At 36.2% G+C, this 27,029-nt stretch overlaps 1 protein-coding gene across 7 annotated transcripts in view; it reads right to left on the bottom strand.

Moving 5' to 3' along the window:
- The window catches only part of LOC131434911 (uncharacterized), a 435,240-nt gene extending 414,645 nt beyond the window's left edge, over nucleotides 1–20,595 (bottom strand). The window contains exons 1-3 of one of the 7 annotated variants that reach the window (XM_058602175.1): nucleotides 19,257–20,595; nucleotides 3,078–3,323; nucleotides 2,129–2,958 (exon numbers count right to left, since the gene is read on the bottom strand). The gene's annotated coding sequence lies outside the window, so the exon portion shown is untranslated. Of the gene's footprint in view, nucleotides 1–2,123; nucleotides 3,324–19,256 lie in introns of all 7 variants that reach the window. The other 6 variants (XM_058602177.1, XM_058602176.1, XM_058602178.1 and 3 more) reach the window with 6 other exon arrangements.
- Nucleotides 20,596–27,029: the final 6,434 nt, after the last annotated feature.

Here is a 27,029-nt window from a genome sequence, read left to right as displayed (position 1 = left end):
TTGTTGGATGATAAAGAGACTAACTGAGACTGAGGAAAAGGGTATTGAAGAGTCCCTTCACAATGATTAATCGCTGTGATTTTATTTATATATTTTAAGTATAATAAGATAAACTGGCTCTGTTGAAGTTTAAGGGATATGTGTCAAATAATTTGAAAATGTGTCATGGTTGGTGGTTGGATTTTGACACTAATATACTTGATTTAAACAAATTAAAGTAACGCTAATAGACGTACATCGGTGGCTGAATCATTTAATCCGGCTTTGTTCAGATATAAAATATGTTGTTAACCTTTCAATTAATAACAGTGAGCAAAGCATGTTCTAAGCTGAAATCATCTTTCAGTGTGGGTCCAGACTGCATTCCATCTGTTTTACTGAAAAAATGTTCTAGTCTGCTAGTTCCATTATCGATATTATTTAACAACTCCTTAGAAGAAGGAATTTTCCCCGACTTATGGAAAAAATCATACATCTTCCCAGTTTTTAAAAAAGGACGAAGAAACGAAATTTCCAATTACCGAGGAATAGCGGCGTTATGTGCAGTATCTAAATTATTCGAACGGATTGTCTTGGACTTTATTACGCATAACTGCTCAAATTATATATCCGAGAGCCAACACGGTTTTATGCCGAAACGATCTACATCTACAAATCTTGTATCATATATTTCGTTTATCATTCAATCCTTACAAGCACGACTAAAAGTAGATGCCATATACACCGATTTCTCTGCGGCTTTTGATAAGATAAATCATCAGATTACCATTTCCAAACAAAGTAGACTTGGTTTTAATGGTTCTTTTCTGAGCTGGCTTAGCTCATACCCAATAGGGCGCAAAATGTCAGTGAAAATTGGTGACTGCTTTACATCACCGTTTGCTGTCAGCTCCGGAGTTCCACAGGGTAGTCATCTAGGAACATTCATATTTTGCTCTACTTAAATGATTTAAATACTTTGCTGAAATGCAGGAAATTATCCTTTGCTGACGATTTCAAACTCTTCCATCTAATCAAAACTACCAATGATGTTATATTTCTGCAGTCACAATTAGACATCTTTACAAATTGGTGCAGAGTAAATAGAATGACTATAAACGCCTCGAAATGTTCAATTATGTCGTTCACACGAAAACACTCAGTGGTAAAATTCGACTGCTCTATTTCGCAAACCGTTCTTAAAAGAGAATCGTTCGTTAAAGACTTAGGAGTTATCCTGGATTTAAAAATGAACTTCAAGCAGCATGTGGATTACACAATCAACAAAGCTTCTAAGTCACTCGGATTTATTTTTCGTGTTACGAGATGCTTCGAGAATATACATTGCCTAAAAGCGCTATATTATGCTCTGGTTCGTTCTACACTCGAATACGCAGCTGTTGTTTGGTCATCTTATTATCAAAATGATATTCAGCGTATAGAAGCCATCCAACATAAATTCATTCGTTTCGCGCTTCGCAAATTTCCTTGGAGAGATCCTCTAAATCTTCCGACGTACTCAGACCTTTGTAAGCTCATAGGTCTCGATCTATTGTCTGTTCGTAGAGGCGTGTTTAAGGCAACTTTCGTCGCAGATCTGCTTCAATCTCGAATCGATTGTTCTGAACTCTTACGCTCACTAGACTTCAATATTAACCAATGTAATTTAAGGAAATGTATCATTTGGATAATTATAATCTATTGGTACAAAAGATGAGAAGTTTTATGCCTGCTGGAGAGAGAGCAAAAATTTGGTGATGCTCAGCTCCAGTGGGCTTTTTCCTGCTCCAAATAAACAAATAAACAAAGTGTAAACTATTTCCACTGACACACCGTAACAGTTTTGATATATAAACTGAAAAATTTTCATAAAATCAAATTTTTAGTATACTGAAAATTCGAATTTTTAAAACTCACGTGATCAATGTTATGGATTAGAGGAAAACAATTTGAAAACAAATAAATCCTCATCGGTACTGTTCTAACACCGAAACATGTTTTTATGATAATGAGATTACATCCTAATAGCCGCTCGTTAACAGAAATAACCTCAAATCAATCTCTTCAATCACCGGAACGACATATAAAGCCTCTTTAAACCATTAATCAATCCGATAACCATTCGAGCAGATAAAGTTTATTACCTCACCTTTTAGCGTTTGGTCAGCTGTCGCTCCGGGCTATCACTTCACCAAAAACTGTATGTGCACAAACAAAGTTCGGTTGGCTTCTGTTGGTTTCACAATATTATCATTCCGGTCCCAAGCCCGGAACATTGCATCCTTCACGGACAGCAGCCGCCAGCCAGTAGACAAGCGAAGATCCGTTTTTGTATGCTCTATTCCGCTATTGGTGCACGTAGGGCACCATAAGGATAACCACCCTAAAGCATCCTTCACTCATTGATGTCACAATGCACAGCAGAAAGGACAATTTTAGCTTTACATAGGCGAACACCACACATACACACACACACACAGATATATACAGTTACGCGGGTATCATACTATCGACTTCAATCGAGTAAACTTGTTTCGATTGATGCACAGTTTTGCTTTGGGAATACGAAATACTACGGTATTGGCACACTTGATACTTTCCGCATGCTTATGAAACACTTTTCATCCAACTTTTCCGCCTGCCGGTGTAGAAGCTAGAGCACACACCGACCATTCGTGGAAGGATGGTGAAAAACTATCGTCACTAAACTTCTCCCTGGCACTCTGGCAACTGTCATCACAGTATTCGAGTGTTGAATCTGAATCTGATCCTTCTATATTTCGCCTGTTAGTTTATATTATCCGCTTTATGAAACTTAACACTCAACTTTATCTAGCAAGTGACTTCATTCACATTTCATTTCGCTTGTTACATTACCCTTTCAGCACTCACCGTATGGATTCATTACTATTCCCTCCGGGGACAATTTATCATTCTTCGCACTTTTGTCGGCCCGATTGCCACAAATATCACACTTTGCTGAAAGCGAGAATACACTTAGTGCTCTTCCTCAAATTGGACTGTGGTACATGGATCCGATGGACACTTCACAATAGCAACAAAAACAACGGCACTATCACCAACATCATGGATCTTACTTTCGATATCCTGTTTGATCCACCCCAGCTATTTCCCGTTTGCATCCATATCCCCAACCGGGGTCTATCGGCGTGTAGTGAACTACTAACTACTAACTACTAATTTGCACTTTTCGGGTCGCGTATTATTCGCCTGTGCCGCTGACGGCAGAACACTGTTCCCACGCTGTTTTGTGGTGCCGTTATTTTTGCGCGCACGATGAGTCTACGGTTATCCGGTGCACTTGTACTTTACGTGTACCGTCACTATGGAAGGAAAGTTGTGCATAAGTGAATTTAATATTCACCAAGAGAAACAGGTGTCGAGAATAACTGCTTAATATTTGAACAATTCTTGTATTATTGTCCGATTTGGTATTCATGAAGTGCGCAATGCTGGAACCACCTGCCTCTGAGTTGGGTGTTGTTGTTGTTGTTGTTGTGCAATCGTGCTTTGAATAGAATTTTTAATTTTGGAAAGTAAAACTTTTTTTGGTAAGCTTTCTGAATAATTTTTACACGTTGGATGTCGCGTGAGTTTTCCAAGGCAAATGTGATTCCATGGCCTATTGATTATACGAATAGTGCATAGTTTCTGTTGGATTTGAAAAGAACAAGAACCTACATCATACAAATCAGAGTAAACTGTTTTCATCAACAAAACCTGTTTTAATCCACCTAGTGGCGTAATGATGCCTTTCTCATAGTACTCATAACATCACAAATATAACTATGTAATTCGCTGAAACAACTGTTCATTGAATAGAAATAGGAAACTTTGTTCGGACCTAACCTCACAAACTCTACAAATTCTGTTTACCCTGTAGTTCCGGAATCGGAAGTAGTATCCACAGCAAATTTAAGAATTCCGTAGGAAAATGTAAGACTTTTACTTTGAACCTATAAGTTTGTGAAAATCGATTTGGCCATGAAAAGTGAGTGAGGTCACTTTTTACAGTTTTGATCACTATTTTTAATACTTCCGAAATCGGATTCAGACGACCGGAACAGCCGAAGTTGGATTGTTTGCCAGCAACAAATATGACCTACAAATTGGAACAGTTTTGAAACTAGTTAAACCCAGACTGACTATCTCGTTTTTTATTTCGATTAAATCAATTAAACGATATCTAACAAACGAAGCGAACCTGCGTTTCTGTTACTTCTGCATATGTAGGTCAAGCTAAACAGCATGAATTAGCAGGATAAAATATGTAGGAAGATTATTATTGTTGTTATTATTATTATTTTTATTAGTATTTTTATTATGATTACTATTATTGTTATTATTATTGACATCACTGCACAATTGGAACGATATTACTGCACTACCGGCTGTGCAAATTGCATATTTTTTTCAAATAAATTTGAATTCAATGACATTCGTTTATTCTTTCGGTCGCTCTTATCATAGAATAGCTAAAATTTTTATTAACCGCAGCACCGTCTTTTACCAATATCACACACCAGTAGCAGACATCCGTAACCGTTTCGATTTATTTATAGCGTGTACGAAATAGAACAAATCACGCATCGTTCGGTTTTGTGTTTTCTTCTTCTTTCGGTGCTGTACATATTGTCAATCTACATGGCGATTTGAAAACGTTGACACTCATCGCTCTGTAACTGCGGAACCGGAAGTCGATTCCGGATGAAATTTCACAGTAGCTTTAAAGATAATATGAGCTTTAATTCAAATCAAGATTTGTGAAAATCGGTTCAAGCTTCGCAGATAAATCGAAGTGAGTTCTATTTTTGGAGTTTTTGTCGTGAATACGACTTACTTTACTATGGGGCGCCTTTTCAAAATTTACCCCCTAAGAGAGTGATAAGTTTTTGATCGTGAATATTTCTTGTTGCATCTTACGTATCAACGTAAGTTTTGCCACATGCCATCGGAAATATAAGCATAATTTTGAGATACAATTTTCAGTTGTGTGACATAATCTCAAATAATTCAAATTTGAACTTTTCTGGAATGTTTGGTATCAACGAGTATCAAAGAGGAAAACACATGACGCTTTTTTGCCTTTCTCGTATTTTGAAAGCTCATAGTTCAGTGATCTGTGGAAGGATTTATATAATCTAAGTACCAATAGATTCGAAATTTTTCAACTTGAACGTATATTGCAATAACATTGAAATTGTTCAGTAGTACACTATTGAAAAACCTGTCTGGTTTGATCCATTTCAGCACCAGCCAATCAGAACGCGTTCTAAGGAAGAGAACAAAATATGTGCTGCTCCAGCGATATGCCACTTTTTCTATCATTTTGTGAGCAACGGTTACAGAAGGAAGACACACACGAGAGTAACATCGGGCCGCGGCCACACACCCGACGCCTGCCAGCTGAAGTCATCAGCGTACACGCAAAGAACCATCTCGGATCCAAATGCAGATCCTGTTGGTCGTGACAATTCAAGCACTTTTCAGTGCTACAGATCATCATAAAAAAGTAATTGAATTTTTTCTTTCATACCAAAAGCATCAGATTTATCGAAATAGAAGTAGACAAAGTTTGCACCGTCACTAACACATTCAATTACGAATCACGCAATGCGAAAATGAAAGTGTTGATATAGAACATATCTTTATACTAGTATGGGTGTAGTTTGAAAATATGAAGGGCGAAACAAGGTTGCCACGTATGCAGACTAATCTGTATTTTTATTATAAAGAACTATACTGGTAATTTCATAACATATGATTGTGTTTCAGAATGTTTAATGTAACTAATCTGAACTTTAGTTTAGGTGAATCGTTTCAAATTCTAGTAGTGAAAAAGGGGAATGCTTGCATAATTCATACAATTGATCAACTAATTGATATTCGGAAGTGTTAAGGAACATGCCAGTTGTTTTCGTATTCACGACATCCAGTTATGTCTCAGACCAGTGCTGTAAAACTTCATTCAATTCGATTGAAACTGAATGTAGAACACATTGACGATCTCTCTAATGCAGTAAACTTCACTCTCTGACACACACAATGTTTGCTGACGGCCCGAACGGGCAGCATTCAGTTCATCATTCGTTTCTCTTCAATCGAGGCTCAGTTTAATTACCGTCAGTTGATCTCTTGAAGTAACAAAATATCTATTTCAATAGTGTGAGAGCGGCCTTCAAATGAGGTTCATGTAAACATTCGAATTGGTTCAAGATAATAGATGCATTAGCATTAGCATTATTAGCATTAGCATTAGAGACCGCCCGTGTGTTGCTACTCCGTTATTGATCTGGACCAATTGAGATTGCAAAATGATTTTTTGAAGTAACATGTTTGGGAATAACACATTGTTTCACACTGTGCAAACTGTATTGAACCATGCATGCTGATCAATACCGACGCCGGCCACGTCCGAATGCAGATCTACTTGGGAGGGAAAGGATTGTTAGTTCGATGCATGTTGCTACTAAGAACCGAGGAATCCTCTGCATTCCCACATGCATCACAGGAAAGGATACTTTGTTAGTAAATGTTTTAATAATGTTATCATGTGTTTATTGCTCTGGGTAGCCGGCTGTTTGGGTGTTTTTAAGTATTATCGTTTTATGTGTTACTTTGTGCTGGCAATATAATGCACGAAACAGTCAATCTCCGAAATTGACAAAACTCCGGACAGCCGGCTGTCGAGTATGCAGTCACTCGTTTATGCATCTACCTTTCGCGTTTTTTTAGTCATGCAAAAAAACACATGCGGATTGATAAAAAAAAGGTATCATCTCACTGCTAGGTGGATTAAGCACGTTTTTATAAATGAAACTACGTGATACAAAATAAACGAGCGAATAGGATTTAGACAAAAAAGTTGATTCATTGCATTGAAATATTCTAAACAGTTATTATAAAATCATTTTAAATCACCAAACAAAGGTCAACAGTTTTCACGCGCGTCTTGATTCTTTATTATTTCCGCTTTATTATTTTAATTATTTATTGAAATTATTAATTGGTTATATTAGTTGATCTGGGCAGCCGGCTACCGAGAAAAATATTAATTTACTGTTTGAAATATTAATATCAAGTGTTTTTTACTATGTATTCAATATACCGATATATGTTATCTCTGTTATTAACTTTGTAATATAAACGGATTTGCGCAATGGTTTATTTTTATCATTCATTTTATAATCCCGAAAGACAATCAATAACATGGAAGAAGAAATCATTCCTAATGAAACTTTTCTCCGATGCTAGACGGAAATTGATAGATTGAATAGAGATGATTTAGTAAAATAGAGTAATCAGAAGTAAAACATTGAAAATATCTGATAACTGAAAGGAAAAAGAAACTCCTGCAATTGTCGCCTTTTACGACATGGAAGCAGGAACCCAGTGGATCTATTCTTGGTTCGTTTTTTTCCGCCGGATTCTAGGCATCTAGGCTGGTACAGTCCGGAGAGAGCTAATAGGTACTATCAATCTCCTAGTGGACCCCAGCCCCTGAATTGGTTCAAGATAATAGATGAAAGACAAACCAAATAGCTGAAATATCAATCACAGAATACATATAAATTAATTGTTTCCTCCTTCAGTTTTCATTTTTGATACTTTACTCCATTTATAATTCTATTCGTTCGAACTTGCTTACTACCAAGAGCGAAGGCAATGAAGGAGCTAGACTACTTGGCACTTGAAAATGAGCCAGCAAAACTTCAAATGACTAGGTACGATTAATCAACTGACGATGAATTCCGGGAACTTCACTTGAAAATGGCAGCAAAAGTCAAATGAATTAGTAGGGATATGCTGACGGTGAGCGGCCATAAATTTCATTTTCATCTTATATTATTCGGTTGAAAATGAAATTTTACCGCACTGTCTCTGACACTACCCACCCGCCTTTTTCCATCAACACTTTCGGTGCTTCCGGAACAGGACAAGGGGGGACCAGTAGTGCCGAATTAAGTTTTTATGCCCACTAACTAACAAGCTCTGCAACTAAGAAGAATTTATCAGACAGCTTTATGGGATTTATTCCTGTTTTCGACCATCGTTCGTGAAAAAATACTAATGAGATTGGTAATGTTCCACTTCCGCTTTAGTTTCGGAACCGGAAGTCGGATCCGGATAAGATGTTCTGTCTGTAAGACCTTTTATTTGAATCTTAGTTTGTAAAAATCGGTTAAGCCGTTTCCGAGAAAATTGAGTTTTCTCTAATTTTCACATGTTACCATGTAACTCCGGAACCGGAAGTCGGATCCAAATGAAATTCAATAGCAAGCTATGGCACGATTAGACCTTACAATCTGAGTTTGTGAAAATCGGTTAAGCCGTTTCCGAGTAAAGTGAGTGCCTATTTTTGTTACATACATACACGCATACACACACAGACATTTGCTCAGTTCATCGAGCTGAGTCGAATGGAATATGCCACTCAGCCCTCCGGGCCTCGGTTCAAAAGGTGATTTTCACAGTGATTGCATAGCCTTTCTATATGAGAAATGCAAAACTCATTCCATGTGCGAGAACACTTGGTTTATTTAATTCAGGAAATGAGGGATAGCTTGCTAAACAAAAATGTGATCGTTTCAATTAGAGTGACGACATCTCAACCGTAATGTTGGCAACATCTCACAAAATTTATTCCTCTATGTTGACAGTTTCGTAAGCTCTACATTGTTTTGATAAATCACCTATTGTCTTGAAACGATTCCAAACGAACAGCTGTCGTCACTCTGATATTCACTCTAGTTTCAATCCAACACGTCGGTCAATAAGTCCTTCGTCCGACAGACAAATGACGTCACTAATTAATAATCCCTCTAGCGTACAATAGATGTCGTCTGTCAAAATTTTATAACATTCGGTTCAGTATTGTGTTAGTTATTTTGCTTTCAGTGACGCTACTCTTGTCATATTATATAAACAATAGCGAGAGAAAAAATTCGGGTGTAGATAAAATACTGTTTTAATGAAAAAACCTGTTTAAATCCACCTAGTGGTGTAATGATGCCTTTTTCGTGACGAAAGATTTGTTTTGTCATTTTCAAAATGTATACCGATTTCGGTTACCGCACCCCATTTTTTCAGACAAATCGCGAAAAATTGTCAGTGATATGCAGGCTGCTGTCGAGACAAAGTAAGCCAAAATTTTGGTCAAGCATCTAGCTGCTCATACACTAATGGCGTTTTCGTTTTTAATTTGCACTACACCGGTGCAGTGCTACACTGAGGCATGCATAAACGAACAAAACTGACGAAAACATAAACAGTAACCATTGACTACAATAAACGATTCCATTGCACAGAGCTACACCAAACTTTTGATGAGTGCTACACCAGTGGTATCGGTGCAGAAAAAGTGTAGCACTGGTGTAGTGCAATTGGCAAAAACGAACGGTTTCAGTGCAGCTTTCGCTACACCGGTGTAGTGCAATTTAAAAACGAAAACGACATAAGAAAAAACGTGGAAGACCGGCCAAATCAACACCAAAGCGTCACCATCCAAATCATCGACAAAGAGAGCCAAGGCGACTGAAGACTTTTGTCCAAAAAGCTTCCAAAAAGAAAAAAATCTGTTTTTTCTTTGAATAACTGCAGTCTTTATTTATATTTTTCCATTTTTAGTGAAATTTTTGGGATGCCGGTAACCGAACACCTTTTTTGAAATGGCCAAAATTTACCGCCTTTCTAAATTGATAATCATTTTTTTCAATTAAAGGAATCAACTCAGTTTCATAATCAGTTGTTAGCTAGGGACTGGAGCTTTCCATTGATGTATAAATGTCCGCATAATGTGCCCTAAGTCAGAGGTTATGAACTTAAAATAAAACGATGCCGGTAACCGAACACTCTCCTCTACTGTGGAGTTCTTAAAAACAACTTTTTATTGAATAGAAACAGGAAAGTTTGTTCAGATGTAGTCTAACAAAGTCTTCGAATCAAAACACCCTATAGTTCCGGAACTGGAAGTATTATCCACAATAAATTTAGGGATTCTGTATGAATCCTTTAGATATTTTTTGCATTTTTGACTACTATTTTCAATACTTCCGAAACCTAATTTCGAGGACCGGAATAGCCGAAGTTGGTTCGTTCGTAGGGCCAGCAACAAACGTAAGAACTTTTCCCTCTTTCACTTCGTCGCATTAGACGGCGCAATACAATTTTCACCTCTCAACCCAGTACCGGAGGTCGGATTCAGATGAAATTCTGGAATTTTTTTGGGATTATAAGACCTTCTACTTAAACCTAAGTTAACGAAAATCGGCCAAACCATCTCGAAGAGAATAGTCTGAATTCCATTTTGGAGTATTTAAACACTATTTCGATGCTTCCGGAATCGGGAAGCCGGGAAGTTTGATAGGCCGTCTACTAACAATAGTCGAGCCCAGTTTAGACTTTTTTCACGATTTTCGCTTCGCCGCTTAAAGTGACGCTATACATTTTTTATTCTTCACCTTATAATTCCGAAACCGAAAGTTGAATCCGGATGAAATTCTAAAACTTTGTATGGGATCATAAGACCGTTAATTTGAACCTAAGTTTGTAAAAATCAATAAACTATATCTGAGGAAAGTGAGTAAGTAATCAGTGTGCGTAAGTGTTGGTTTTCGTTTTCTTTATAACGTGTACAAAATTGAACAAAGTCCGCTGTGTGCATTGTTTGTAAAGGCGAGTTGTGTTTGATTCTTCCGTGCCAGCTCGTACCGGTGCGTACTGGTTTTGTATCGTTATTTTATATGGTGGTTTAAAAGCTTTGACATTCATCACCCTGTAATTGCGGAACCGAAAGTCAGATCCGGATGAAATTTCGCAGTAGCTTTCGAGACGATAGGAGCTGTAGGAGCAATTTAAATCACGATTCGTGAAAATCGGTTCAAGCATCGCTGAGAAATCGAAGTTCTACTTTTAAAGTTATTCTTCACTACCTTCGGTGCTTCCCAGGCCCGTACCTAGGATTTTGTTTCGGGAGAGGCCCAAAGATAAAAAATAATATTACTGATGATTGCTTATGTACCTAATCCTCGGTGTGCCTTTTACGGGTGTTTTTAACAGACACTTTAAACGTTTCCACTGGAACTGTTATTGTATTACATTTATTTACGTTTACTGTCTTGTTATTTCTGTAACACATGTCTGAGGCCTCTCTGGGTACGTGACTGGGGCTTCCGTAACAGAAAATTGGGAGATTTTTGAGCCAAATCAGGTTTATTTACCCACACGGAACGACCGAAATTAGCTCTGCGCCTAATTCGTATTACTGTTTTTGAATTAGTTGATTCTAACAACAAAATTTCCAAAATAACTATAAAATTAGTTAAAATGTAGAATTTACTGTGCTGAAAAAAACTCTTATTTTTAGAGAATGTGTTTAGTTGGCGAATATTCTGGACACAAACCAGCAATATTTCAATCCAACACGAAATTCTCATTGACAACTAATTTCGTTATTAAAATCAGAAACTTTGATTCTATTTATCTATCACCGTCATTACTGAAGGACAGCAGTGTCAAAGCAAAACAATCCATTAAAAAGCTGAAAGGGACAGTCTTGTTGAAACTGCTCGCAAATTGTTTAGATGTTTTTCGCATGTGTTACGTAAACTGTTAGTGGAAAGTGTATTTATTCAGAATTTGTGCGCACTTGAAGCGATTGTGCGTAATAATGTTTTTACGCGGAACAGTGATGTGAATTTCGAATGTTTCACTCTAATTGTGATGAAGGTTTTTTGTATCTTCAAACCTTCCGAGCTGCGCCGTCCGGTGTACTATTTGTATTCGGTTTTTGTTTTCCGAGTGCTCAAAGTTTTCAGTGAGAATGAAGAAACAGTGATTTAGAAGAAAAAAAATTCAAAAAGATGTTTACGTTTCGTTTATGTCTTTTTCTCCAACACAACATCGTATTTATACCTGCCAATATAGAAAAGACAACCGCGTCTGAATTTTTTTCGGCAGTAGTGTGCCATCTAGTGGCTAGTAGTCATTAAGGTGTTACCGTTTCGGTGACAGGGCGCCATATAGCTGCAGATTGCAGAAGCCAATTCAACCATTCATATTGGTTGAAAACAACATTATATTTCTTTAATTCAACTAAAAAATTAGTTGACTGGATATGAAGTGTGCCTTAGCTAAGAAATGACAGTACGTTTAATTTGTGAATTCAACTAAAAAAAATAGTCATTTCAACAAATATTTTATTATTATTAAGGGAATGAGAATAAAAAATCTAAATCAGCAAAAGTAAGATTTTTTTAGTTGTCTCAAAAAATAACTAACTAAAATCAGCAAATCAACTAAATTTTTCGCGAAAATGCTGATTTCGGTCGTTCCGTGCACAAAATAATAAGTTCTGCAAACTAGAAGAAATTATAAGTTAATTTTATGGGATTTGTATTTGTTTTTGCCAATGTTTTTAGATAAACAATGAAATTGAAAATTTTCTGATTATTGCACTCTAGTTCCATGGTTTGATTAATGCTTATTAAACCTTTTTTTTCGAGTTCTGCTCCAAACAAATCGACCATTATTGTCTAATATGTTGAATTTCTACGTGGTCGTTCAAACGCGGATGATGCACAACGCTCTGGTCATCAAAATGTGGCTGTTTTTTCGGAAATCGTCTGAAAAAATAATTCCATTCTAATGGAAAATTTCAAAGTAAAGTCAAAGAAGATAGCTACTATCGTGAAGTGTATTCGTAGCTTTACACGAACACTTGAATTTGAAAAATACTGTTTACATAGTGGGTACCGCATTTTGTCGTACCTGATTAAAAATAATCTATAGAAATGGTAGCTAAATTCTGTTAATTGAAACGTGAATTGCGGACTGAAATTGAATTGAAATGATCCACCATGTACCCCAGATTTAGGCCTCCTCAACTATTCTATGTTCTGAGGTTTTCAAAAAAGAAGCCTATTGGAAAAAGATTTGCATCGAATAATGATGAAATCGCTGTTTTTTAGGTAAGGAGATATCATAACATAAAAGTGGTGTCGAAGTGTTGAAACAACGTTGGAACAATTGTATTGCTCTTCAAGGAGAATACATTAAGGAATAATATCGAAATTTTGGAAAAAAAACATGTATATTCTTTGTCATACCGGAGGTTTTTTGTGTGACGAAATTATTTAGAACAAAACATCAATTCAATCAATTTGCAATAAAAAAATTAATTGGAGTGTGCAAACACAGTTTTCCTACCAAGTAGGACATAAGGTCGAATTGATAGGAAGGTGATTGCTGATTTGCTCATATATTGCTTCCTAATCTGTGATGGTAATAACACGGATTGAATTCTGATTTTTAAACTTGGTAAAATAAATCATTATTTTGCAAAATGGAATATTTTCATGTTATGAAAATACACCATGAATAATAGTGCAGCTATCATGCACAATCCATCATCAAGTTTACTTCAAGATACACAATTGTTATGTTCTAAGCGATTTGATAGATGAATGTCCGTCAGTTATCTTGGCTCTAAAAATGAAAATCAAATAATTCACATACACATGCTCGACCAGAGACACGACTACTTTTATTCCCTAATATTTGTAATAGACTAATACATGACGTGTATATGACAAATAATGTCATTTAAATTTCTTAAAGATAGATTAATTGATTTTCACAAACTCAGATTCCAATGAAAGGTCTTACTAAACTGCTATTGAATATTATCCCGATCTGATTTCCGGTTTCGGAATTATAGGATAATGTGCACAAAAAATGGAAAAAATGTCACTTTTCACATAGATGGCTTAACCGATCTTAACAAACTTATATTCATTCCGGTTCAATTACATATTACAAGGTAGTATTTGAAAATGCGTATGTGAAAAGGCGAACTGAATTATTTCGAAAATTTCTTAACCGATTTTCACAAACTAAGATGAAAATTAAAGGTCTTGAAATTCTTTAAAAAGTCTTCAAAAACTCGATATGGATCCGATATCCGGTTCCGGTATTACAGTGCGATAATCGACAAATTTTCAGTTTCATGAGTACTTTTTAACAAGTGATGGCGAAACGAGGTGCAAGTTTGAATTGATAAATTCATCTAACTGGCAGATCGTGATAGTTGATGAATATATACACCTACTTGAGGGCTACTTGTCCCCGGTTTCCGTTTCCGAAAGCACCGAATAGTGACGAAAAATTCCGAAAACGGAGCTCACTTCGATTTCTCAAAAACGGTTAAGCCGATTTTCACAAACTTTGATTCAAATTAAAGCTTTCGTTCTCGTAAAAGATAGAGTGCAATTTCATCTAGATCCGACTTCCGGTTCCGAAATTCTATGGCGAAGAGTCAAAACTTTCAAATCGTCATACAAAATGACGACGTCGAAACCGGTACGCATCGGTACGTGCTGGTAAGGAAGAATAAAACACCACCGCCTTGGAACGAAGCACACAGTGAGCTTTGTTCGGTTTCGTATAGCATGTACGGAAGAACGAAATCTCACAACGTTTATGAATTTATCGGCTGTAATTACATTGAAACAATAACAAAATTAAAAATCTAATCACAAAGTATGCTTCATTATGCTGCTTGCAAAGTAGGGGAAAGGTGACGATTAGTGCTCACCTAAGCTTTTTGAAGTATCTATATATAAAAGGTGATTTTTTTGAGGTTAGGATTTTCACGCATTAGTATTTGCTCAGATTTTTTGAGGTTATGATTTTCATGCATTATTATTTGCTCAGTATGCTCTGACATTTCATCATGAAGCCGAACGATCTGCCACAACGTCGAATTTTCAGTGAATGGGCCCTAGAAAAGTTGGCAGAAAATCCGCTTTTTTATCGACAAATTTTGTTCAGCGATGAGGCTCATTTCTGGTTGAATGGCTACGTAAATAAGCAAAATTGCCGCATTTGGAGTGAAGAGCAACCAGAAGCCGTTCAAGAACTGCCCATGCATCCCGAAAAATGCACTGTTTGGTGTGGTTTGTACGCTGGTGGAATCATTGGACCGTATTTTTTCAAAGATGCTGTTGGACGCAACGTTACAGTGAATGGCGATCGCTATCGTTCGATGCTAACAAACTTTTTGTTGCCAAAAATGGAAGAACTGAACTTGGTTGACATGTGGTTTCAACAAGATGGCGCTACATGCCACACAGCTCGCGATTCTATGGCCATTTTGAGGGAAAACTTCGGAGAACAATTCATCTCAAGAAATGGACCGGTAAGTTGGCCACCAAGATCATGCGATTTGACGCCTTTAGACTATTTTTTGTGGGGCTACGTCAAGTCTAAAGTCTACAGAAATAAGCCAGTAACTATTCCAGCTTTGGAAGACAACATTTCCGAAGAAATTCGGGCTATTCCGGCCGAAATGCTCGAAAAAGTTGCCCAAAATTGGACTTTCCGAATGGACCACCTAAGACGCAGCCGCGGTCAACATTTAAATGAAATTATCTTCAAAAAGTAAATGTCATGTACCAATCTAACGTTTAAAATAAAGAACCGATGAGATTTTGCAAATTTTATGCGTTTTATTGTTTAAAAAAGTTCTCAAGCTCTTAAAAAATCACCCGTTATATATATATATATATATATATATATATATATATATATATATATATATATATATATATATATATATATATATATATATATATATATATCTATATATATATATATATATATATATATATATATATATATATATACATATATATATATATATATATATATATATATATATATATATATATATATATATATATATATATATATATATATATATATATATATTTACATGATTCTTTTTTTGTTTGATCAGTTTTTACCCCCACCGGGCTCCGTACTTAAAAAAAACTTGCCGGAAAATTGGGAAAAATCCATAAAGTTGTTTTGTATGGACAATGGAATTTTCCACTGAAATTGCTAGATAATCGATAGGTGTTTGGCGCATAACGAATTGCATAAGTGTTTGACCGTCAAAAAAAGGGATACTAGATTGTTGAAAGAATCTGTTGGCGACAAATGACTCAATGACGGAATGCTCAGTCAGGAGAAAAAATTCTAATATTATTTACCAGTTGATGAATTGTGTTCAATGGAGTCAGATGAATAGTATTGGTCATCGCGAGTTCAACTAATCAGGATATTTTTGAGTGAATCAATGAGAAGATTGTACTGTAGAAGCGCTAAGGTCAAACTAAGAGATTTTCACTACATTTTGCTTTCTAATGATTTAGATTACACTAAGTGCACATAATAAGTTGCATTTAGATCAATGTTCAAGATGATTACTATAATGGAACGAGACCGTCATTTTATATTTCATATTCTGTGAAGAATGTTCAAATTTATAAGATGAATATCAAATTAAAATTTAAGCGTCGTCTCTCCAAACAACCAGAAGTTCCACAGTACCTGAAAAATATCCCACTTTATTAGAGTTCTAAAGTACGCGTGGCACTTTTTGGCAACTTGAAAGTACAGAACAAGTTCTGAGAAAACTTTCTCACTACTTAAAAGCTGTAACAGCTTCAAAGTTTGTTTTGTTCCGTCGCGTGAACAATCAAGTATAAGTATTTCCTTAAAAACGGATTGTTCAGAAAACTCTTCAGAAATCTTTTTTTTACGAACTTTTAGTTACTTGAACTAAATACAAACTGTAAACCTATCCTAATCTACCGAATGAACAACACTAGAAGAGAAACTCTACAGCATTTTGTTAGGTTTATCAATACAAAATTCTGGTTAGTGAGCTTCTTCATCGATTACCGAAAGCAAGAATCACATCTGGAAGAGAAAACGTGGCACCTTATATCCTTTATGTCGAAGTCATTAGTGAGGGATCTCTGTTCAGTATTTTGATTCAAAAGATGAGATGATAATCTGTACATTTGCTCAATTTTTGCTTAACAGAAGTATTTCACATTTTCACATTAATTTTTGGTGATATTTCTTTTTCGGGCTAAAGCGAATGTGTGTCGAATTCCATTAATTGTAGGTTAATCAGAAAAATAACGGAGAGAAACGTTAACCATTTAGTCGTTTGACAATTGTGATGTAAGAAAACATAAATTTGAACAAATAATTGTTGGGCAAAACGAAGTTCGACGGGTCAGCTAATTACAAATAAAATATTACTTTTATCAAAATAGTAAACACGTCTACGGAAACATAAAACCATATTTTTCAATATCCTCAAATGAATGAATACATTTATTTTGTTACTTGCGAGTATGAAAGCCACAAAATAATCGTGTTTTGTTCCTAATAGTGCGCAGTGGTACACAATTATGCGCACGATGAATTTTCCGTAATACTCGGAATACTCGATGATAACTTCGTTTGGGTCGAAAAGCAAAAAAAAACGTGATTCTGTTATAAATAGATATAAAGCCTATTTTCTAATGACAGATTTCATATTTACGTCTGTCGTATTGGTATAAAATTAACAGGGAATTTTAAATGTAGTCGAATAAAGTTAATTTTGTCAAATCTCAATACTTATTGTAAGTAAATAATGGTAAAAATTAACAGGAGCTCACAATAAGATGCGCACCAATATGTACCGCGCACGGTTACCCACCTTTCCCCTATTACTACCCATTCAACTTGAATTTCTTATACAGCAGTAACAGGAGCACAGGTTTTCGTTTGGTATCACTTTTCGTTACATTAACTCAGTATAATGCACAATGCATGAGTTTTGCACTGAATGTATTATATGTTGGTCGAAATGTCTAACCGTCATAAAATATACGGCACAGATAAGAACGAAATTTTCAAAGCAGAGTTTATAACTATTTAAACTTGTAAGCCTGACTACTTGATGGCCGATAAAAACTTTTTACAGCTGTTACGGTTTCTGAATTCCGGCCCTGGAAAAAGATTGTCAAAAACTTCATCTGATCTTGCATAAATTTCTAATAAAAACTAAGATTGAAACAGGGTTTTTTACTTTTTTACTTTTGGGGAGGATTTACAGGTACAAAATTCTCGGATTTTTTCGAGGAAAATCGAAGTTTTGACTCTGAACAACCACAGAAAATTTAAAAAATAAAAAAATATCAAATGAAAACGTAGAGGTCTAGAAACTACAACTTGGATACTTGGATTTTTTGACTTCTGATAACACTTAGACGCATCCTCGAATATTAATTTTCAAAATTTTCCCAAGAAAAAACTAAAAAATGTTGTTTGAATTGAGGTTTGTATCATGTAAAACTGTTGCATTATTAGTTTTGAATGAAAACTGAAAATTTAGTTTTGAATGAAAAAAAATCGTGAAAATGGTGTTTATTTCGATCTTTTAGGCGCTACCACCTCAACTAAAATATTTCTGACTCCTGACTAAGTGATCTTTCAAATCTTTACCATAAAATGTTATTTGTTTCAACCATCGTTTCTGCTAGTAATAGACAATCGATTAGTTGTATCAAACTCCAAGCAATCGAATTCAGTAAACCAACTAATATTCCGGTTTAATTGGGATCGCCGGTGGTTCCGTGTATATACAAATATTGAGTCATTCCTGAGATATGATTGCTCAAAGTGAGACATGCTATTTTCGTTAGAGGTTTCGTTTCGGTCTTTAGAAGCAATATCACGCAAATTTAGTTCGACCAAGGGTATAGCACTGTTCTTCGAAACGAATGCACCAATTTTCATTTTTCGTTAGAGACAATGCATCTTGTAGAGTTAGCAGATCTCATTTTAACAAATGGTTTTAGTATAAGCGATGAATGCAACGCTATTAGCAATAAATGAACAAGATACGATTTTATCTAACTATTTTCATAACAGTTAAGAGCAACTAAACAATTTAGACATTAGAGCCACATGAATGTTCTCTTTTGAGAATAATACCATATCACTAACAGATTGCCACCAAAAATAATTTTTATGAGAGTGACAAAATAACGTTGAGCCCAGAATGATAACGAAAAATTACGCCATCGAAGACATCAAAGATAAAATCGGAAAGTTTTATCGCAGTCGAATATCGCACTACTGACAATTGATTGTTGAGTATCACAATCGCTGCCAGTGCAGATGGTTTCACTCCTGCACGTTAACCCCAACAACACACCAACTCGTAATATATAGGTTAGATTCTCGCCACATTCGCTCTTCCGTGCGTGACCACGGTTTTTGTATCTCCGCTGCTCTGCCAGCTGCCTGGCGCTAGTGTGGCGCCATCTCACTCGTTCTGCGGAAAGCCAGCAGCGGGGATAAACATTCTTTTTTTTTTTTCAATTGAAGCAACCAATTTCTTTACGCACACACAAAGAAACCACATCGCCACGTTTTTGAAATGCGTGGGCAGACGAAAACTTTTCACATCAGTGATCTGCATGAATCTTCCAAGTTCTAGACGAACTGTTCTTTGCTGAACTTGGTTGACTACATAGCACAGTGGCAGTTTGCAGGCCCTTGCCATCAGAATCCTCCATCACTCGGAAGGCACGGGAGAGTGAGAAAATGAGAAGCGGCACTACCCCTCACCGATGGATGCTTTTCGCGTTGTGAAACATCACTGTGGCTACTAGATTCATTTTTTTTCCGAAATTTTCGAACAATTATATTTCACTAATTGATTGTTTTCATGTCACATCGTGAGAACAGTTTTCAATTAGACACTGATCATCATTCAACGGCCATGCAGGATCTATGAAGACGACACGATTTCTGCTGGCCCGTGACCGGGATGAAGATGATTAAAAATTCCGAAGGCACTTTGCCATTTCCATATAATTTCGTTCCACTTTTAAACATGTATATGTAGAATTTGGCACTCGGTTTGCATGCTGAGCGTAATTATAATGTCCAATTAAAACTCACACTGGAAAAACAACTCACTATTTCTTCAGATTCGCAAGACACAGATACAGGATAATCTTTATCGAGTAAGAAGATAATCCTGCTTCTTCTTCCTTACGATTAGCATTTCCTGTCGTTTGCTTAGCTCATCAGTCAGTTGTTTGCTGCCTGTAGCACTCGACAATTGTTCTCTGATTCTTCCTCTAATTAAAAACTATTTTTCTTTCGTTTCTCATCTATTCTGGCTCTCTAGTATCATTGTCATCATGTCATCCCAACCACAATTCCAGCAGCAGCCTACGCCACCCACACTTGCAATATGACGAAAGTGTTTGCTCACACAGAATCTCTTGTTGCTTTTTCTCACGGCTGCTTTCACTACAGGTGCTTTCCTCGTTTATCAAGTCGACCAACGGCCACCCCCTGATGCAGACGTACACACACTCGAGGCACGCACAGATCCTGGTAGGATAGCCTGGTGGGTTTTGGAGTCAAACACCGTCGTGTCGCTCTTCTTGTTTAGAGTCACGCTTGTAGCCGCTCTTCCTCCCGCTAGCCTGCGATTGACCCACAAACAAACAACACGGCAGGCCTGACACTACGCAGAGAGCCTCTCCTTGCTCTTAGCCAGGTGATACTTTGGTTCCCATTCCAAACAGCATCCAATCCCGCCGAAGGCACCGTAATTTGCGGAACCGAGTGAGCAAGAGGTCACTACAAGTGGTTTGCGAAGGATCACTAAGGTCCAGCCACACACGCTCTGGGGGGCCACTTCGGTGCAGTCAAGTCCGAACACGTCAATGATTCTGACACCACTGAAACAGATTTTCCATCCCGAAACGAAAAAATTCCCTACACGTTGGTGGATTTTCTCTCGCTCGCTCATCCGCTCCCGCTCTCTCTGTTTCTTTTGCATCAAGCGGAGAAAACTTGATTTCACTGCATTCATCATACGGAGAGTGGAAAACCACGTGAGAATGTACCCGAAATCGAGATAAGAATCCTGTGACCGGTTCTAGGGTTAGGTCATCCTGTTGCGCTTGTTGGTGAGCAGCCATGGTGAGATGATTTTCTCACTATGTCAGAGAAGAAGTCTCGTCGGGAGGAGGTGAGGGTGGAGGATTGGATGTAATGGTGAAGCCATCGCCATCAGATGATGCTACACGTGTGGAGTAAAGTGGGAAACTGGGACACCACACTACACACCACCAAGGCCCGTAGCTGGTAGTGACGAGGGGATGGATTAATACCGCAGGGCAGCAGAATCCTTCGTCCTATAAATTGCGGTCTGCATGTGCGACGCTGGTAGCCAGTTGTTTACACCCCGTTCTGTGCGATGCAATTGATTGCCGTTAATGGTGAACTTGAAGTTTACGCGAGCTGTTGGATTTTTCACCATTTTGAATTGTTGTTGATGCTGAATGTTTTGAGGATATGGTATAAGGAATCATATAACATTTTATAGATGGGAACCAGTACATTAAGGTTCAAAATTCAATTATGTATGAAACTGTTATTGGTAGAAAAATAATGTCGAAAAAGAAGTGACAGGGAAACGACTGAACATTCTGAAAAAAAAACTTTTTCAAAAACTCCAAAATTAACATAAAAAAATTATGAAAAATAAAACGCCAGTGAAATTTCTTTTCCGATGTTTTAATTTTGAGCCTGTTATTGAATTCAACACATTGACAATTTTAAAATATTTTCATGAGTTCAAGTTCTTGATAAAAAAAATATTCCAGCAAACACTAGAAATGGATTTTACAGAAATTTTTGACTCGAGAACTGTTGATTGTACAGTAATGATGACGAAAAAGAAGTACTAGGAAAACACTTTTTAAACGATAGAATATTTACTCAAGAACTATAAAACAACTAATGATGATGATGATGATGGTCCCGCTTCATACCCCTACAAAGGTGTGAGCTGGACGAATTATCTAAATGATAATAAATATTACATCACATATTTTAAACAGTTAACTAAATATAAAACGATATGGTTAATCCAGCAGGTATAGATTCTCCTTCTAAAGTACAACTGAGAACAAGAGAACATTCAAATATTTCCGATTTACTATCCAGGGCTATTCAAGAAAATTTCCTACTCGGTAAGATCCTTGAACAAATCAGGAATCGAACCCGATATCTTTGTCAGTATCAGACAGACAGGCCCTTCCTGCCGGACCAGTTCATCGCTACGGACATCAGCTGCGATGGAGTAACGAAACTGCGGATAAGCAGAGCCAAGCCCAATTCCATCAACAACTTCCGATCTCGATTATTTCCGAAATATAATCAATAAATCATTCATCAAATCTTACAAAATCAAGATTCGATCTCGACACGTAGATTGCTAAAGCTCTCAAAAATAAAAGAGAACATATCCAGTTCCAGTCATATTCAATTTCCAGATTGCCTCTACCTGCTTTGCGCGCGTGAGGCACATACTTTTGTAGACAACTCATTTTTTTTTAACTAAACAAATTATTAAAAATCCATCATCATCATACAGAACATAACAACCTAATGCGTCTTACTTGAAAAAACTACAAGGATCAGCCCCATGGGGTTGTTCGAGCCGTTGATGTGAAACAAGGCAACCAAAATTTCTAATGATCTACAATCAAAAAGTTCAATCAATCCGAACCAACACCGAACATCATTTGTCTTGATTTGCATTTGTTTTATGACCGACGAAATTAGACCATTATCCCAAATATATGCAATTATATCTTTGTACATACTTGCGATTTCGATAATTAAGCTTATCTTCGCCAAGCTTGTGTTCAAGTTTTTTATGCAAGCAGTTTTTTAGCGTTAAGTTTCTCTACCATTCTGCGATTTCGGTTGAAGCGATAAACTATTTCTCATTATCAATCGAGTTCATCTAATATAAATTAGAAATTAATATTAAGCATTTAAAATTTATCCAGAGGTAGTTGTCAATTTCTCATGGGGAAACGACATAACATGGAATTCCAAGCTTGCATGACACAAGGTCAGAGCATACCAATTAAGGACTGAGGCCAGTGTGTTTTAGGGCGTTTTAAAGGGCTATTTTCTCACTTCAAATCTGATTTTCTCAGAAACGGTGACGAATATCAATAAACCCAACTGACAATCTCTTAGAAAATTAGTTTAGATTATTCTGTGAAAATTTCAGAATGATTGTTTGACGTTAGCGGTCGGGAAAGTCTTTTTTCTGAAGGAAGAATTGCATAGCTGAAAACGGTAACTTTCAACTTGTTCATTGAATATCTCGCCTTCAAAAGCATGGATCAAAAATCTATCCTGACAATGTCTAGATAATTTAGTTTAGATGCGATTAGTGCATAAAAACATATAAGTGAATGTTATTTTTGTAATGGTAAGTACGTTTCTATGGCGGCACCATTTCTGCCTGGTAACGTAACGAAACATGAGAGAGAAATAAAATCGGCTCATCAAGGCTGCCAAACAAAGTAGCTTTATTGAATTTTATTTGGTGTAGTCAAACTTGTAACCGAAAATATCAAAACTTTCTTGGCCACCCGGCCACATCGAGAGTCATTTTACACATTTACGAGAGAGCATGAAGAGAAATGTAATACGCACAGCGAGCGACACGGTTTTACGCTAACAACTGGCATCAGCCTTTAAAGCTTCAAATCGTTTTATGGCACGTTTTTGTCTTGCTGTCTAGCAACATCCTACCTCTAGCATGCTAGGAATAGGAGTGAAACGTTAGCTTTGATTTGGCTTCTATTTATAGATTCGCGTGCTTCCAACAGCTTCGCTTTTGCATCGATTGACCAATCAGAGCGATGCTCTCTCTTTGATACATCGCTTACTCCTTCAAAACCGTCGACTATGGCAGGGAAATCCGGTATGCTGGAGATTTTTTGCAGACAAAATAGGACACTGCTAGCTATTAATCAACTTTTCAATGATATACAATTCAAAATGCATGGCTATGAACATTCAAATCAATACGTAGAAATATTTCCTATCAAATGATGAAATAATATTAATAATTGATACAAAACAGACTGAGCTGTAAGTGTTAAAAACCTGACCACATTTCTACGTGTAGTTTTTCTTGAATTTCTGATTTGCACCCCTAATAAAGATGTGTTCCACATAAAAAAAACAAAAATAAAATAAATACAATCTTCGTCATTTTACACAGTTTTCGAAATAAATCAAATTGCACTAATTCATTAAAGAACTAATTACAAAATAGATTTTATGTGTGAAATACACAATTTTTTGAACTCCTTCAATGTTGCAGCCCGCTTGATTCGTCCTGGCATCGAATTGGAAAAACTAATCCCTTTGTACAATAACGAGTTTTGCGATCTGGCTGACAAAAAGCTTGGTGTTCTCGCATCAGACGCATTTCTAGTATTGTACCTATGCAAGTCACTTCCTCTTTCAATCCGATCACACAAATTATTTTTCTGATTATTTTTCATCACAAACTTAGAGCTGGAAAATGCATAAAAATATTGAAGTGAATACGTCTCATTTTACTATGGAGCGCCTTCTCAAAATACATTTTTTGCAAGAACTTAATCGTGAATATCACTTGTTGTATTTAATGCAGCAACTTATTTTAAACCTCATACCATCGGAAATATGTTCAGCAATTTATGATGAAATTTTCCGTAGTATGAGATAATAGCAAATAACTCAAAATTGAAGTTTTCTAAAATGTTTGGTATGAACAATCATTCATTCATCAATTCAGTACCAAAATAAAGCGCACAAATCCCAACCGCATAAATTGAACGAACCATCGCACAAAGCGTATAGCGCAAAACAGTCACATAGAAAAATGGAATGTTTTCAGTCATTGTGCCCAATTATAACCAAAATACTCTCATAATTCATTTTCTCGCCTATAGCTAAATTGTTCGTTCTTTGTAACAGACCAAAATCATTGGCATGATGACATAACTTCACCTGTGCATCATTTAATAAAAGAACTAAATAATTTTCAAATCTATTTATATGTTTAATTTCATATCAAGAATCATAGATAGAATTTCTATTCACATATACCGATGCGGAGAAAAAGTTGTTGTTCGCGAATCAGTTTATGTACACAAAGAATAATATCGATCGTTTAAAACAACAAAACGATCAGTTGTCTATCTAACCTACTACTACTCAGTTTCATCCGGTATTCACAGATTCTCAACATTTATTTTCTTCATTAATATTTGAAAAAAATATTGATCATTTTTGTTCACGCTTGGTGAAGGGATCAGTCCTGTAAAACTTCATTCAATTCAAATGAAACCGAATGTGGCACATATTGACGATCACTCTACTGCAGTAAACTTCACATTCTAACACACAACCTTCGCTGACGTACAGAACGGGTAGCATTCAGTTCTTCAATCGTTTCTCTTCAATTCGAAGCTCAGTTTAATCACCACCGTCAATTGATCTTTTGAAACAGAATATCATGGATTTCAGTATTGCAACAAAAGTCAAACGGATATGCTGACAGTCAATGACCATATATTTAATTTTGATCTAATAATATTCGATTGAAACGACATTTTGCTGCAATTTTTAAAATCCATAAATGTGGGTTTCGGTTTATGGATATCCTTTTAAATCGTTATTTAATTTGTGTTTTTGAGACAGATTTGACGAACAAGGTTTTGAAATTGATGTCATAATAATTCCTAACTTAAATTAAGAAATCTTTGATGACGATGAAACGGTTTGTTGTGAATTTTTACAATTAAATGAATTTATTAACAAATTTGAACATTGCAATCTAATTGTCATCGTAATCGGTCTTGTGCCCTACACAACTCTATTTGTTGGCATTAAAAATGCCTTACTCTTCACTATATGGGGCAGGGTGTCAATTAAAAGTTTCAAAAATAGTCGCGTAACCTTTTTGTGTCATAATTTTGAACGTTAATAACTCGGTCATTTGTTGATGGATTGTTATAATTTAACAACCAATCGATTCGGAAACTTTTAACTTAAACATGTATGACGACGTCGTTTCAGTATTTCAATAGCATACTATTGAAAAAATGGTTGGAATCGATCTATGTTTTCATCCACCAATCCCAGTTGTACAAAATGACGTCAAATTCTTGTTAGGCATAGGAGGCTTTGCGTCATGCCTAAAAAACACCGCATCGTTATGCGTACTATGAAGAGAAATCTATAAATATATGCTACACAATATTTCTTTGCCTAGTTGATGTTTGACTGCGAATGAAACAAGTAGCTTGTCCGGTGAGCTGATGACTGGATTGTATATGCGTTCAGTTGCTGGATTTTCGCTTTCACATTATGTGTTGGTGAAATTTCCTGTTGTCTGCGCAACACCGTGTTCGCTTGAGTATCTTATATATCATACCGATTCTTTTGAAATATCCCCTGTATTTAGAAAATTTTTGGTCGATTTTGCCATTAAAAATGCCTTACTTCGCTTCCCGAGGCTGGGGGTCAATTTAAAACATGCAAAACTAATCGCGTAACATTTTTCTGTCATAATTTTGAACGTTTATAACTCAGTCATTTGTTGATGGATTTATATAATTCAACAAATAATCGATTCGGAAACATTTAACTTAAGCTTATGAGACAACGTCATTTGAATATTTCAATTGCATACCATTGAAAAATTGGTTTGAATTGAGTATTTTATTTTGGTTCTCTGGTAACTATCAGGCCAATTTAGAATTATCGGCGATAGATTTTTCGGATCTAATTTGCAGCGCTTGTTCCTCGATGATTTGTTAATGGATTTTTCTCATTTAAATGATTACAAAGCTTCAATATTGTAAGCTTAAAAATGTTTTAATTTATCAACGGATCGGTTTGCATACTTAAATCTCCATTCCCATACGAACAAAACCCTAGAAATATTCCATTTTTCATGTTATTGTGCACGGTCGTGCCTTGAATACAACCCTCTAATTTTTTGTAAACCATTTTCGTACAAATAATCGTTTCCGAGTTACAGTGTTATGGAAAAAGTGTGTACAAAAAATCTTTCGCCTGTTTGAAGAGTTAGTCTTGAGATGGATTGGTCTTTCTATCCGTGAAAAATAAATGGTTTGTTATATTGAAAACGTGAACCAAGTTTCACTTAAATCGGAACATGTGAAGTCTAATGACATGCCACACGTTTCTTGAAATGCTCGAGATCAGGTTTTTAATCTAAATGCTTTCACAATCATTGTAAAGAAACGCTTCGTTCTACATGCGGT

This window comes from Malaya genurostris, chromosome 3 (assembly GCF_030247185.1).
Source record: "Malaya genurostris strain Urasoe2022 chromosome 3, Malgen_1.1, whole genome shotgun sequence".
Lineage (NCBI taxonomy): Eukaryota > Metazoa > Arthropoda > Insecta > Diptera > Culicidae > Malaya > Malaya genurostris.
This window is presented reverse-complemented; position numbering and strand designations above follow the sequence as displayed.